The sequence below is a fragment of the Sus scrofa genome, chromosome 14 (assembly GCF_054392235.1).
Source record: "Sus scrofa isolate SSC_HxYL_T2T_F1_AM1 chromosome 14, Sscrofa_HxYL_maternal_Yorkshire_Landrace_v2.0, whole genome shotgun sequence".
Taxonomy (NCBI): domain Eukaryota; kingdom Metazoa; phylum Chordata; class Mammalia; order Artiodactyla; family Suidae; genus Sus; species Sus scrofa.
The window spans coordinates 128275131-128290540 of NC_139396.1; the positions used below are offsets into that span (position 1 = coordinate 128275131).

At 39.6% G+C, this 15410-nt stretch overlaps 2 pseudogenes; both read left to right on the forward strand.

Moving 5' to 3' along the window:
- The window catches only part of LOC100624435 (cytochrome P450 2C18-like), a 60956-nt pseudogene extending 60636 nt beyond the window's left edge, over positions 1-320 (forward strand).
- A 10844-nt stretch (positions 321-11164) lies between these two features.
- Positions 11165-15410, forward strand: part of CYP2C290P (cytochrome P450 family 2 subfamily C member 290, pseudogene) — a 66948-nt pseudogene continuing 62702 nt past the window's right edge.

The window sequence follows — 15410 nt, forward strand, 5'->3', positions numbered from 1 at the left end:
TATATCCAACCTCTGTCTCTCTAACCATCCTTCCAACCCTCCTCCTATTCAATTATATGTCAAATAGTTATTGCATATTTTCTGTGAGAGTTCTAAACAATATTCTGGGATCAAATCACCTATGTGTGTTATTTTTAGGAAAGCAAATTTGTATGGGGGAAGGCCTGGCCCGCATGGAGCTATTTTTATTCCTGACTAGCATTTTACAGAAATTTACTCTGGAATCCGTGGTTGACCTAAAGGACATCGACACCACCCTCATTTTAAGTGGGTTCAGCCACGTGCCACCCTCATACCAGCTCCGCTTCATTCCTGTATAATGAAGAGCACACCCTGCGGCTGCTGCGATGTTGTTCTCTGTAACTCATCCTCTTCTGGGCTTCGTTTACCTTTTTCTCATTACCAGGGGTGCTCTCTCTGACCTCCCATCTTGTATCTCCACATTCCCTCAATATCCAGCGAATATCCAACCTCTATTAAAAGTTTCCCGAGTTTTACTGCACAAATGTATGTGCTATCTTTATACTGTGTAGCACTCAGATTGGCTTTCGCAAGTGCTAATCATTACCTAATACTGAGTTAGTGCTGTGTTATCAGTGTGAAACAGTAAAGTGATCAATAAGCCACCATGCAGCTGTTTGTCCTCTGCATTTCTAAATACAAAGCATCACACTTTGCTGAGCCAGTCTCAGACTTTCCTTCTTTTGTATGTAATGCAGGTAAGAAGTGAAAGAAAATAGAGTCCAAAGAGGCCTTTCTTGTCTTCATAGTGATAAGAACAGAGAAGGAGCAAGGGGAAGAGGGCAGAAAAACTCTTTTTGCTGAGTGTCATCTAGAGTTGCTTGAGGTTTGGGTTGGAAAATGAGAGAAATTGTGTCTAAGAGCAGCCCTACCCTGTAGAGAAATGGTGAGAAGATCAGCATTAGGGAGGAATGAAGAGAAAGAGTTAGAATTCATTCCTCTTGTTTGTGTCAACACGAAAGATGTGAAATATTCTCATTACTTTGTGTTTCAAACTTACAGGCAAATGTTAATGTATACTTTCATACTTATAATCATATGTTCTAAGTGTTATTCTTTTCTCTCTAAACAAGAACAAAATCCTGGGAAGATGTTAGCAGATTCTGTTTTTCTTTCAACATCCCATCACCTTGTTTTCTTCTTAACATCGGTGTGTTGGCAGTTATGATACTTTGGGATCCTGAAGGCTTTAGTCTCATGACATCTCTGAAGTGTAGAGAACTGGGAGATTAAGGGTATGTTTAGGACTTATCCCTGAAACACCAATAGAGATGAGAACTAGAAGTTCCTATTGCATAGGTGTTATTTTCTTGATTTGGAAGGTTTTATTATAGTTATGTAGGAGATTTGTTTTCTTTTAAGAAAAGATCTACTAAAATAATTCAGGTCTTTGGAATCAGGTCAGCAATTTTCCTTCAGATGGTTCAAAGTAAAGTAATTCTTTGTACATACTACCAAGTTTTCTTTCTGACTCTTATATTTGTTTAAACATGGTTTGGATCTAACTATTGGCTCATATCCAAAATAAATTAGTTGTTCCCATATGAAGACTCAGTATTGCCAGTGGACATCTGAGAAGTGCTCAGTAACATTAAGCTTCATGGAAATATAAGTTAAAATTTTAATGAGATATGAGCCATCGGAATGGTTAAAATGAAAAAAAAAATATAGAAAGTGTAGGCACGAAAGCAAAGCACCTGGCCTTCTTGAGTAAAACTGTAAATGGGTTCAAACATTTGGACAATTCTTTGGCATTCTTTACTGGAGGTAACGCATGCATGTCCAACAGTTCTAAATATGTACTTAAGAGAAATGCAATACATTGGATATGAAAAAAACATGTATCGGAAGGTATGTAACAGACCGGTCAAATGATCACCACACAGGAAGGAAATGAAATGTCCATAACAGCACAATGAAAAAATAATCATGGAATTCTTTTTCATGACCTGTATCTTGGTTATACAGATATATTCCCTTTGTGCTAGTGCATTGACCTGCACATTTAGAACATGTGTCTTTTTCTCTCTGTGTATAATACTTCAGTGGAAAATATTACTTAAAGACAAAGCGATCTCTGGAAGAAATATCTAAGCAGTAATTTCAGAGAGTTTCCCACAATTAATGTCAGACACTATGCCACAGATTCAGGAAACTCAGAGAACATCAAGTAGGAAAAATATCCCAAAGTCTACATGTAGGCACATCATAGTCAAATGCAGAATATATAGACAAAGGAAATGAAAGCAGCCAGAGGAAGAGAACATCTTACCTACAGGGGAAGAGGATTAAAATTACGTTGGAATTATCTTCAAAATGCAAGCAGAAAGAGAGTGGAGTGAGATATTTGAGGTATCTAAAGGAAAAAGCTCCCACCCACTTTGATTTATATATCCCGTGAAATTATCTGTAAAAGTGAAGGAGAGGGAGTTCCCATCATGGCTTAGCAGTGATGGACCCAACTAGTATCCATGAGGATGTGGGTTCCATCCCTGGCCTTGCTCAGTGGGTTAAAGATGTGTCATTGCTGCAGCTGTGGTGTAGGTCACAGATGCGGCTTGGATCCCTAGTTGCTCTGACTGTGATGTAGGGCAGCAGCTGCAGTTCCAATTTGACCCCTAGCCTGGGAATTTCTTTATGCCTGTGAGGCCCTAAAAAGCAAAAAAAAAATAAAGTGAAGGAGAGGAGTTCCCCGCTGACCTAGCAGTTAAAGATTCAGCCTTGTCACAGTTGTGGCTTGGGTTTGATGCCTGGCCTGGGAACTTCTGCAGGCCATAGGAGTGGCTACAAAAGTGAAGAGAAATAAGGACTCTTGTAGTTCCCATTGTGGCTCAGTGGAAGTGATTCTGACTAATATCTTCGAGGTTGCAGGTTCAATCCCTGGCCTCGGTCAGTGGGTTAAGGATCCAGCATTACCCTGTGCTGTGGTGTAGGTTGCAGATGAGGCTCAGATCTAGCATTGCTGTGGTTGTGGTGTAGGCTGGCAGCTACAACTTGGATTCCACCCCTAGCCTGGGAACCTCCATATGCCCCAGGTGCAGTCCTAAAAATGACAGAAAGAAAAGTGCAAGAAAGAAGGACTCTCAGACAAACCAAATTGAGAGGATTTGTTTCCAATACTTGACTGGCAGAAATATCAAAAAGAAGTTTTCTTCAGAGAAAGGAAAAATAATACAAGCAATAAACTCTAATTCATATAAACAAAGATCATTACAGAAGAAATGAAGATGGAAGGTAACATAAGACTTTTGCTTTTATTCTTTTTTTTTTTTTTTTTTTTTTTTTTTTTTGTCTTTTGTCTTTTTTTTTTGTTGTTGTTGTTGTTATTTCTTGGGCCGCTCCCGCGGCATATGGAGGTTCCCAGGCTAGGGGTTGAATCGGAGCTGTAGCCACCGGCCTACGCCAGAGCCACAGCAACACGGGATCCGAGCCGCATCTGCAACCTACACCACAGCTCACGGCAACGCCAGATCGTTAACCCACTGAGCAAGGGCAGGGACCGAACCCGCAACCTCATGGTTCCTGGTCGGATTCGTTAACCACTGCGCCATGACGGGAACTCCCTGCTTTTATTCTTAATTCATCTCACAGAATAGTTCATCTGCAACAATAATAGCAATAATGTGTAGTGATTATAGATTGTGGATAAATGATATAAGTGAGGGTAGAGATATTCATGATGCTAGAGAATATATTCCAATAGTATGTTAAATAGAAGTGGAGATAGACTTTCTTTTCTTTTCTTTTCTTTTTTTTTTTTCATTGCCCTTTAAGGCCACACTGGTGGCATATGGAAGTTGCAGGCTAGGGGTCCCATCAGAGCTACAGCTGCTGACTGACACCACAGCTCACAGCAATGCCAGATCCTTAACCTACTGAGTGAGGCCAGGGATCGAACCCACAACCTCATGGTTCCTAGTTGGAGTCGTTTCCGCTGCACCACAGCGGGTACTCCCCAAGGTAGACATTCTTGTCATGTTCCTAATTTTAGTAGAAAATCTTTCAGCTTTTCACCATTGTATATGACATTAGCTGTGGGTTTGTTATACATGGTCTTTATTATGTTGAGATATATTCTCCCTGTCTCCTCTTTGATGAGTCTTTTTATCATGAATAGATATTGAAATTTATCAACTGTTTTTCTCATTTATTGAGATGATCATGTGATTTTTATTTTTCCTTTTGTTAATGTGGTATATCATGATAATTGATTTCTAGACCTTAAACAATCCTTACATCCCTGGAATAAATAGCCCTCCCTCACCCCCCTCCCCTGATCATGGTATATGTTGCTTCCTGTGTAATGTAGAATTCAGTTTGCCAATACCTTGTTGAGGATTTTTTCGTCAATATTCATCAGAGATACTGGGCTGTAAGTTTCTTTTTGGTAGTGTTTTTGTCTGGTTTCAGTATCACCATAATGGTGGCCTTGTGGAATGATTTTTGGAGTGTTCCATCCTCTTCAACTTTTTGAAATAGTTTGGGAAGAATAGGTATTAGGTCTTCTTTATATATTTGATAGAATTCCCCTATATAGCTTATGTTTGCTGGGATTTGTTAAAACTACAAATTCTGTTTCACTACTAGTGATCCGTCTATTCACAATATGTATTTCTTCCTGATTCAGTCTGTGAAGATTGTATGTTTCCAGAAATGGATCCATTTCTTTTTAGGTTTACCATTTGGTTGGCATTCATTGTTTGTAGTATTCTCTAGAAAATTAGCTGGAAAGTCCCCAGATATTTGAGACAAAACAACACACTTCTAAATCAACCTAGGTCAAAGGAGAATCTCAAGAGAATTAAAAGATATTTTTGAATGAAATTAAATGAAAATCCAACTTATCAATGCTTATGAGATAGGATGAAAGGAGTGCTTAGAGGGAAATGTAGAGGTTGTATTCATATATTAGAAACGAAAGAAGAGGTAAGATCAATAATGTAAAATGTCCACCTTAGGAAATTAGAGAAAGAGGAGGAAAATTATATACAGAGTCCACAGAGGAAAAAACCCAAAAATCTGCAGACACCAATGAAATTGAAAATAAGAAATCAGTAGATGCCTGTGCTGTACAGTAGTACTTCTGCCAACCCCAAGCTCCCTGTCCATCCCACTCCTTACTCTGTGCCCCTTGGCAACCACAAGTTTGTTCTTTATGTCTGTGAGTCAGTTTCTGTTTTGTATATGGGATCATTTGTGTCATATTTCTGATTACACATGTAAGTGGTATCATGTGGTATTTGTCTTTCTGTTTCTGACTTACTTCACTTGGTATGAGAATCTCTAGTTGCATCCACGTTGCTGCAAATGGCATTATATCCACACAGTACCACAGTGGGCTTCATGCCAAAATACAGAGTGTACTCAGGGCCATAGACTTACAAATTTTTTTTTATTCTAGTTAATTTTCAGTGTTCTGTCAATTTCTGCTGTACAGCAAAGTGACCCAGTTATACATATGTATACATTCTTTTTCTCACATTATTCTGCATCGTGTTCCATCATGAGTGATTAGATATAGTGCCCTGTGCAATACAGCAGGAACTCATTTCCTATCCATTTAAAATGCAAGAGTTTGCATCTACTAATCCCAAACTCCTACTCCATTCCACTCCTTCCCCCTTCCCCCTGGCCACCACACATCTGTTCTCCATGTCCATAAGTTTCTTTTCGGTAGATAGGTTCATTTGTGCTGTATATTCGATTCCAGATATGTGCTATCATATGTAATTTTATTTCTGTTCCTGACTTACTTCACTTAATATGAGAGTCTCTAGTGCTATCCATGTTGCTGCAAATGGCATTATTGTGTTCTTTTTTATGGCTGAGTGGTATTCCATTGTGTATATGTACCATTCATCTGTCAATGGACATTTAGGTTGTTTCCATGTCTTGGCTATTGTGAATAATGATGCAATGAATATAGGGGTACATGTATACTTTTTTTTTTCACTTTTTCGGGCCACACCTGAGGCATACAGTTCCTAGGCTGAGGGTCACATGGGAACTACAGCTGCCAACCTATATCACAACCAATGTGGGAGCTGAGCTGCGTCTGCAGCCTACACCACAGCTCACAGCAGCCCTGGATCCTCAACCTACTGAGCAAGGCCAGGGATTGAACTCACATATTCATGGATCCTAGTCAGGTTCATTAACCACTGAGGCACAAAGGGAAGTCCTGCATGTATCTTTTTGAATGAAAGTTTTATCTGAATAAATACCCAGGAGTGGAATTTCTGGGTCATATGGTAGTTCTAAATTTAGTTTTCTGAAGCATGTTCATACTGTTTTCCATAGTGGTTGTACCAATCTACATTCCTACCAGCAGTATAGGAGGGTTCCCTTTTCTCCATACCCTCTCCAGCTATTTGTATACCTGTTAATGACAGCCATTCTGACCAGTGCGAGGTGGTACCTCCTTGTAGTTTTGATGTTCATTTCTCTAATAATTAGTGGTTTTGAGCATTTTTTTCATGTACCTATTGGCCATCCATATGTCTTCTTTGGAGAAATGTCTAGGTCTTCTGCCCATTTTTGGAAGAGGTGGTTTTTGTGTGTATGTGTTGAGTTGTTTTAGTTGTTTGAAGACTAGGACCTTGTTGGTTGCATCATTTTATAAAGCAGTTTTTATAAAATATGTTCATAAAGTAAAAGGTATTTATTGATACAATTAATGTTTATAGCTGCTTTATTCACAAATTTATGCCCAAACTTTGGAGCAACCAAGATGTCCATCAGTTGGCGAATGTATAAAGAAACTGTGATACATCAATAGAATAGAATATTATTTCTTGTTAAAAAGGAGTGAGGAATCAAGTCATGAAAACACACAGTGGAATCTTAAGCACATTACTGAGTGGAAGAAACCAATTTGAATGCTATGTATTGTCTAATTCTAGCTCCATAACATTCAGGAAAAGGTAAGATTATGGCGATAATGTAAGATCAGTGGTTCCCAGGGTCCTGGGAAGGAGGGATGGATCAGTGGACCATGGAGCATTTTTAGGTCAATGAAAATATCCCATATGATACTTTAATGGTGGATACAGTTCATTCTACTTTCATCAAAATCCAAAGAATATACAAAGAGTGAACTCTAGTGTAATCTTTGACTTTGATTTATGTCATATGTTATGTCATATGTCATGTGTATACTACTTGTCAATGTTGTATCATTGATGATAGGAAATGACCCACACTGGTGAGGGTTGCTGATGTTGGGATAGGCTGGGTGTGTGGGGAGGGAGTGTGTGAAAACTATGTACTTTTTGCCTAGATATATTTTGATGCTAAAACTGCTCTAAAAAATAAATTGTATTACTTAGAAAACCCTGAATCTGCAATTCCAGCCAGCCTGAAGTTTGCATTACCCTGTGACAATGGAGGGCTTAATATTTATGTTCTCCTGTTCATTTAGACAGCAACAGAAATGCCATTTGATATGAGATGCCATTGAAGTGGAAGTTGAAAAACTGGGATTCCACTACCAGGCTTTTTACTAATGCAGCGAGGGCATTCTGTCTCCCTGTCACTAATTGCTCATTAGAAAAAAGAAGGATTAGACTAAGTGATTTCAGAGATACCCTCAGTCTTTGTCTTTGACTCTTTCATTTTAGAAAGAGCGACGTCTTCAACAGATGGAATGTGGAGCAGAGCAAGGACATTCATTTCTGTAGGAATAAAATGGTTGCTCTGAAGAAAGTGACTATGTTTATTTCATCTAAAATAACCTAGTGCAGTTGTTTTAGAGTTTAGAGCTGTGTGAGTTAGGCAGCCAAGTACTGTTTCTCTTTGTTCTAATAGAGGTTACACCAAATCTTGGACTCACTCAAGTTTAAAGGTTACAAAACTAAACTTTTCTGGCCCCCATTTTAATCACATGGTGGAGTAATTACTAACTACATTGATATATCTTGTAACATCATTGAATAGAGTGAATCTCAAAATATTGCACACATTCAGTAAGTGGTGACCATAGTTACCTGAATTTTGTGTGGAGGTAAGCTTGTGTGATTCAGGAAATGGAAGGTCCATTACAAGGTTTACTACTTGAAGATACTGTGTCCCTCACCCACGTACTGACTCTCCAAGGCTCATTTCCTCATCCATAAAGTGGAAGTAATTTTACCTTAGGCAAAGGTAATTGAGAGAATCAAAAGAGTTATTATGGTGTGAAAATTGTTTTCCATTAGGAATAAAACATGAATCCATGTAAACATGAGGAATATAACATTTGGTGACTAGGTCCTGACAAAATTATTTTTTCCTCACTAGAACAACTTGGAAATAACTGCTATAATCAATTTAGAACAAATACAATGTCTTTTTAGAGCACATGTTTGTAAATTACTGTCAGTAATCTAGTAAGGTTTTGTTATTCCAGTGATATTTAGATCCTCATGACTGCTAATAACATCTCCTGTTTGGGTTTGCTTCTTGTGGTGGTTCTGTGCTATGGGTCTGTTTAATGAAGTCCCTGCCACCTAACCTCCACTGAATCCACACCTTTTGTTCTCTGTAAAATCTCCCTTCCTTGCTGTTGATGAGAAGTTGAAATCTCATGGAGTAACCACAGTTTGACATACAAAAAGGGAGACTGGCAGCCACCAAGGATGTGGTCTTGAACATGTCTCTGCACCACTGAGAACCTGAATTTTCTTTGAAATGTACTGGACCTAAGGACAGGACCAGCCTTATTCAGAACAACACCCGCCAGCTGCAATCTTATGGTCTTAGGTTTCCACTGTAGCTGTGCAACAATTTCTGACCCCAATATTCCCTTAACAGGAACCCTTACTTTGCCAGATCCAAGGTGTTCTTGATAAACGACATACGTAATTTTGTGGCTTGCCTTCATAAGCCTCTCCCATTTCATAGTCTAGTGGAACACAAATGTTCCTTTTTTCCTTTTTGAATTTTAAAATTGTTTTGGCGTATAATTGCCTTACAATGTTGTGTTAGGTTCAGGTGTACAGCAAAGTGAATCAGTTATACATGTATCCACTCTTTTTTGGATTCTTTTCCCATACAAGTTATTATAGAATATTGAGGAGATTTCCTTGTGCTACACAGCAGGCCCTTGTTACTTATCTATTTTACATATAGTAGTGTGTATATGTTAATCCCAACCTCCTACTGTATGCCTCAAGGCCCATACATTTCCTCTTTGGTAGCCGTTAGTTTGGTAAATGTTTCTTGAATCTATATCTGGCATGCTACAGTCCTGACTCCAAGTCAACACCTCTTAGTTTCAATCAGGTCTCCATTTTCTAAATTTTGATTAACACGGTGTTTACTTCACCTCTACATTTCTGATGAAGACAGACTCCAAAAGGCAACAGAAGGCCTTGTGTCTGGAGGCAGTTGGGAGGCCTGAGGCATAGTTTCTCAAGCGCTGCCCACTAAATGTTTGAGATTTCCTTTTCCCTCGGTTACCTGAACAAATTTTGCCTGTTTGGTGATGGAGAGGGGAGAATCACTACTTTTCATTTCTTCTCTTGAGAATCTAAGACCCTTTTTTCCCTTGAGTCCAGGGACACTGTTTACTATTACAATTTTGTGAACAGTCAGACAGGTGTACTATTCAGAGTAATATTTTGAGAGACTTGGTTTTCTATTTCTGAAATTGGGGGCAGCTGTGGTGTCAGTGAATGCGTTACAATGAGCATCAGAAGATCTCAGTTTAAATCCAAGTTTTGTTATTTATGAGCCATGTGACACTGAGCAGCCTTTGCAGTCACTCAGAATACCCCTTCCCACCATTTGAAAACTGCAAAATCACACTCTTCCTCTTCCAGTGTTTATTTGGCGGGGGGGCAGTAGATGTGGCATTTCAAGGTCAAAGCCATGTACATTTACTTAGGTAATTACTTTATATGTGTTTGATCCTTCAAGATGTGTGAATTCTGTTACTGTTAACCAAGAGCTTTGAGATTGGAGATCTTGTTGAAATTGATGGGTGTTTATTTGGAGTTTGTTAGGACTGCAGGCCAGGAGACGCATATCCAAGAAATTAAACTGTTCTTCAGGAGTACAAAATGCAGAAATTTATTTATTTCTAGCCTCAAGGGTAGATAATTGTCTTGTCAAGAATTAGGACTGGGAACAACAAGAAGTAAGGATTCTTGTTGGGTAAGGATTGGTTGGGGTTTGACATGGTTACATAGTTTTGAGTGTAGAGAGAACTTTGAAAATAGAAGATTGCAGCTAGCCCTTGCTAGCATATATTGTTTTTGTTTTTCCTTTTTTGGCTGCCCCATGGCCGATGGAGTTCCCAGGGCAGGGATCAGATCCAAGCTGCATTTTCAGCAACAGTGGATCCTTAACCCACTGTGCCAGGCTGGGCTTGAACCTGCGTCCCAGCATTCCAGGAACACTGCTGACCCCACTGTGCCATAGTGGGAACTCCTAGCATGTATTGGTTTGAGAGTAGCTATTTGGAGTCCTTGAATTTGACACAGTTCAGATTTTATGTTCTCAATAATGCAGGAACATGTCTGAAACCATATCTATGATGACTTATTTGGCTTCATGTTGGCTGCCTGAACCATAGTTATTTATTTTTATTTTAAAATTCTATTAAATATGTCATCATTAACTATTTTATATATAGGTAAATGTCATGCTAGTACAGTACCTTAAAATATTTTAAAATCTTTCATTTTCAAGGACAAAGTGTCCTGGTGTTAAATATAGCATTACAAAGTCAACATTAACAATAAAAATAAAAAAGGCATAGAATACACCAATTGTCCTCAGAGTCATAACTTCCCAGCTGGTCATTGATTTGAGTCCAGTGTTATGAGCCCTTTCTGTCATCAAAATATTTATCTCAGTGGTTCTTAATCCTGACTGCACAGTGGAGTCCCTACCCTTTAAAAAGAAAAACGATCAATACCTGGAACAAACCCAGGAGAATGACACCAGAATTTCCAGAGTGGTCACTGGACACAGAGAAAACAGGCCTAAAGGACAGTTTATTTTTATCTTTATCAGTGGGGCAAAGTCGACTCAGAATATGGTATAAAGTGGATGTAATTGGTTTGTTTCTATCAGGGGAATGAAAGGTGATATAGCAGAGACTGTTATAAAAGCTTTAGATTTCAGGCTCACAGTTGTCTGTTTAAGAAGAGAAGGCATCATGAGTCTGGTTGTGGTCTTGGTGCTTGGTCTTTTCTGTCTGCTTCTCCTCCTGCTCTGGAAACAGAGCTCTGGGAAGAAGTTTCTGCCTGGCCCCACTTTTCTCCCAATTCTTGGAAATAGTCTAGAATTAGACGTTAAGAACATTGGCAAGTCTTTATCCAATGTAACTAAGTTTTATGCTCCTTCATTGTGTTGCAAAGGGTAATTAAATTAAGTCCAACTCTAAAACTAATATATATTCCTGTGAGTGAGGTGTAAGAAATAGGTCATTGTGAAGCAAATTACTCCCTATAAAATTTGATATGTCTCTTGGCTTTTCAGGCCTGTCATTGTCATAAATAGAAGAATGAAATAATGTGCTTTGTGCATAGAGCAACATTTAGGTCTTTATATGGTAGAATCAAAATAATGAAGTGGCAGAAGTTGGAAGTGTTGCTTCCCTTCTTTGTTTCATAGCCATTTGCTATGATTTTGCGCTGAAGGTAAAAAGTAAGTGACATGTTTGGTGCACAGAGATTTCCTTAGAGAAGCCAGGTCCTATGTAAGTTGTGTGTTTTCTTCAGGTGAAAGATGTGATGAGTCAGGGTCCAGCTAGTGTTCAGAGCATTCATTTGGATTCTGCAGGAAGCTGCTGTCTGGACCCTAGGAATGGACAATATTGTTCTTGCATGAGACGCTACATGTCCTGGCACTGCCTCTATGACACTTATTCTCTTTTTGTGCTAGTAATACTAGCAGATCTCAAACTAGGCTGGGCATCGAATTGTCTGATTTTTGTTTCTTTGTTTTTGTTTAGTTTTTTTCTTTTTGTTTTTTTTAAGGGCTGCACCAGCTTTGACTCCTCTGCGTAGTAACCATGGGATGCTAAAAATGAAATAGAATTCCCTGACTTCAGTTTCCTTATTTATAGTGGAGCAAATAAACCAGCTAAAGGTGCTGATAAGAGAATTAATTTGTAATCTGTGTGCCAGTTACTCAGGGGATTGCCTGGCACATCACAGGACATCCATAAGTGGGAGCTCTAATAATTACTATCATATTTATGTATTAAGTTCAGAAATATTTGAGGCTGTATGTGGCAGAGTAAAAACATAATAATAGTAGGATGATAATACATTCTGCATCAGGTACAATATATTATCAAATAGTTATTTTTTTTTCTATTATGTGCATCTCCACTCCCAGCTCTCAAACGTCTATGGCCCTGCAGGATCAAGACAGTAGAGGATTAAGATGTGGTATTTACCTTCTCCCACAAACACATCTAAAAAAACCATCTACATGTAGAACGATTTGCACAGAACGTGTACTGAACACTGGCAGCAGACCTTAAACCTCAAAGAAAGGGGAAGAAACCCCTCATCTAACTGAAGAGATGAAAAGAAGAAAAAAGAGAGAACAGAGTCAGGACAGGACTACAGCTCCTGAGAGGGAGCTGTGAAAGAGGAAAGGAACGCACACTCTGGGAAGCCGCCTTACTGATGGGGGGATCAGCCAAGATGGAGGGACCTCAAAGCCTCTGAGAAAAGTGCAACAGCTGAACTGAGGAGGGCAATGCAGACAGAGAGCTGTGTAGATGGTCACTACCACCTCCGAGTACACCTCAGCTTGAGACCCATGGCAGGGGGCTGGGCACTGAGACTGAGGCTGTGGAGGTCAGTTCTGGGGACAGGACTAGGGTTGTGTGGAGATAAAATGAGGGGCTGTGTGGAGACAATATGAGGGGCTTGGGAGTGGTATGCCAAGGGCTGGGGAGTGGATCGCCAGAGCTGAGGGAACCTGGGAGTTGGTCTGGGCCCACCTGAGAAGCAAGGTGCCATTGTTGGGGAAGGCTGGAGGAGGAGAGGCAGATATCCATAGGAATATCTTTCTCTGTGCATGAGTGGACTCTTGGAGGGCAGGGTTTTTGGGCACTGAGGAGCCTCCTACACAGGCTATGGGCAACTGTCCCTCTTCTGTGGGCTCAGGGTGGCGGTGCCTCCTGAATAGTCCAAAAGTGATGGTGCACCTCTTGCATGGTCTATGGGCAGTGGGCCAATCTCAGCCATTCATACTCCAGAGGAGGTTATGGCCTGCCACTGCTAGGGGTCTGTGAATAGCCATGAGCTGCAGCCCCAGAGGAGAACACTGCAACTGAGCACCACCTGTTATTACTCTCACTCCCCTGGGAATGTACACGGCCTGCTGTGGCCACTGCCAAATGCTCTGGGCACCTTCTACACCTGCCTGAGGATAAGTGCCACTTCCCAGAGCCCAGCAACTGGGAGCAGCCTGTGCCACCTTCCATGGGTTCTTGTCAATATCAACAGCCCAGCAACCAGACTCTTGCTACTAGCCTGGCCCAGTGGCTCCACCTCCTTGAAAGCACCCACAGCACCCTATCAAGGGGTTAACAGCCTGCACAGACCAAAGAGAGCAAGCATCCAAACCAAAAGCGGCCCTTATGCCAAAAATAAGGAGTAAGCCTTCACAAAATACCCAGGAGTGCTCTCACATATAACTAGCCTTCCAAGACTATGGGAGCTGTTTCTCAAAACTCACAGAATGAGAAAAATATAAGCACAGTGAAGAAGCTCAGGAACCATTTGTAGTTAAAAGAACAGAAGAGCTCCCCCTGAAGGAACAAACAATGAAACAGACCTCTGCAGTATAACAGACGGCAAGTTCAAAAAGGTGACAGTGAAAATACTGAAGAAATTAGAACAAATACGAAGCAATTAAGAGTGTATATGAACAGTAATGCAGATTACTTTAGAAAGGAACTATAACATATAAGGAGGAGCCAGCCAACATTAGAAAGTTCATTAGCAGAGACACAAGGCAAGTGAAAGGCCCTGAAGAGCAGAATGAATAATGCAGAGGAATGAATTAGTGACTTGGAAGATAGAATCCTGGAAATCATCCAATCAGGACAGCAGATAGAAGAACAAATGAAAACACATTAAAGCAGTAACAGAGATCTATGGGATAAGATAAAGCCAGCCAATCTACACATAGTAGGGATTCCAGAATAAAATAATACTAGGAGACTTTTAACACCCAACTCACATCAATGGGCAAGCCCTCCAGACAGAAAATCAATAAGGCAACAGAGATACTAAAAGAAGAAGCAAAACAAAGGGGATTGAAAATATATTTGAAGAAATTATGGCTGAAAACATTCTAAACCTGGAGGAAACAGATATCAACATAGAGGAAGAAGAAAGGGCCCCAGACCATTTGAACTCAAATAGACCCACGCCAAGACACATTATAATAAAAATGGCAAAAGTTAAAGAGAGGATTCTAAAGGCAGCAAGAGAAAAACAAAGAGTTGATTATAAGGGAACCATCCACCCCTTAAGATTATCAGCTGTTTTCTCTGTAGAAACACTACAGGCCAGAAGAGAGTGGCCAGATATATTCAGATCTCTAAGAGGGAAAAATTTGCAGCCTAAAATGCTCTTACCAGCAAGAGTATCATTTAAAATAGAGAAATGTCTCCAACAAACAAAAACCAAAAGAGTAGATTAGTCCTAAACCTATTCTAAAAGAAATACTGAAAGGGCCCCTCTAAATAAAAAAGAACTGAGAAGAAATAGGATGGAGGAAACCACAATTGGAAAGGAATCACTTAAGTAAGCCACTATACAGATCTAAAAGAAAAAAAAGTCTGCCGTAAAAGTGACAGTAAACAGCAAAATGATAAACATGAGGAATTTAAAAACAGACATTGAAGTCATAAAACATGGGGAAAGAAAGTAAGAAAATCTAAACTCTTTTTTAAATAATGTGTTTGAGGCTATATGACCATCAGGCTAAAGGAAACATATATGGGAAGGAATTAACATACCTGAAAAACAGGACAACCAAAAATGAAAACCAAGCAATACATTCACTAAAACTAAAAAGAGTACACAAGCATAAAATTAATGGAAATCGTACAGCCAAAAAAAGAAAGCAACAAAGGAGTGACATAGAATTAACTTGAAAACAAGGTTTAAAATGGCAATAAATACATATTTATCAATAATTACCTTAATGTCAATGGACTGAATGCTCCAGTCAAAAGACATAGAGTGGCAGACTGTTTAAAAGCACAAGAGCCTGCAATATGCTGCCTACAAGAGACTCACCTTAGAGCAAAGGACACCTGTCAATTGAAAGTGAAGGGGTGGAAAAAGATATTACATGTGAATAGAAAAGAGAAGAAAGCAGGAGTTGCAATACTCGTATGAGACAAAATAGACTTTAAAACAAAGGCC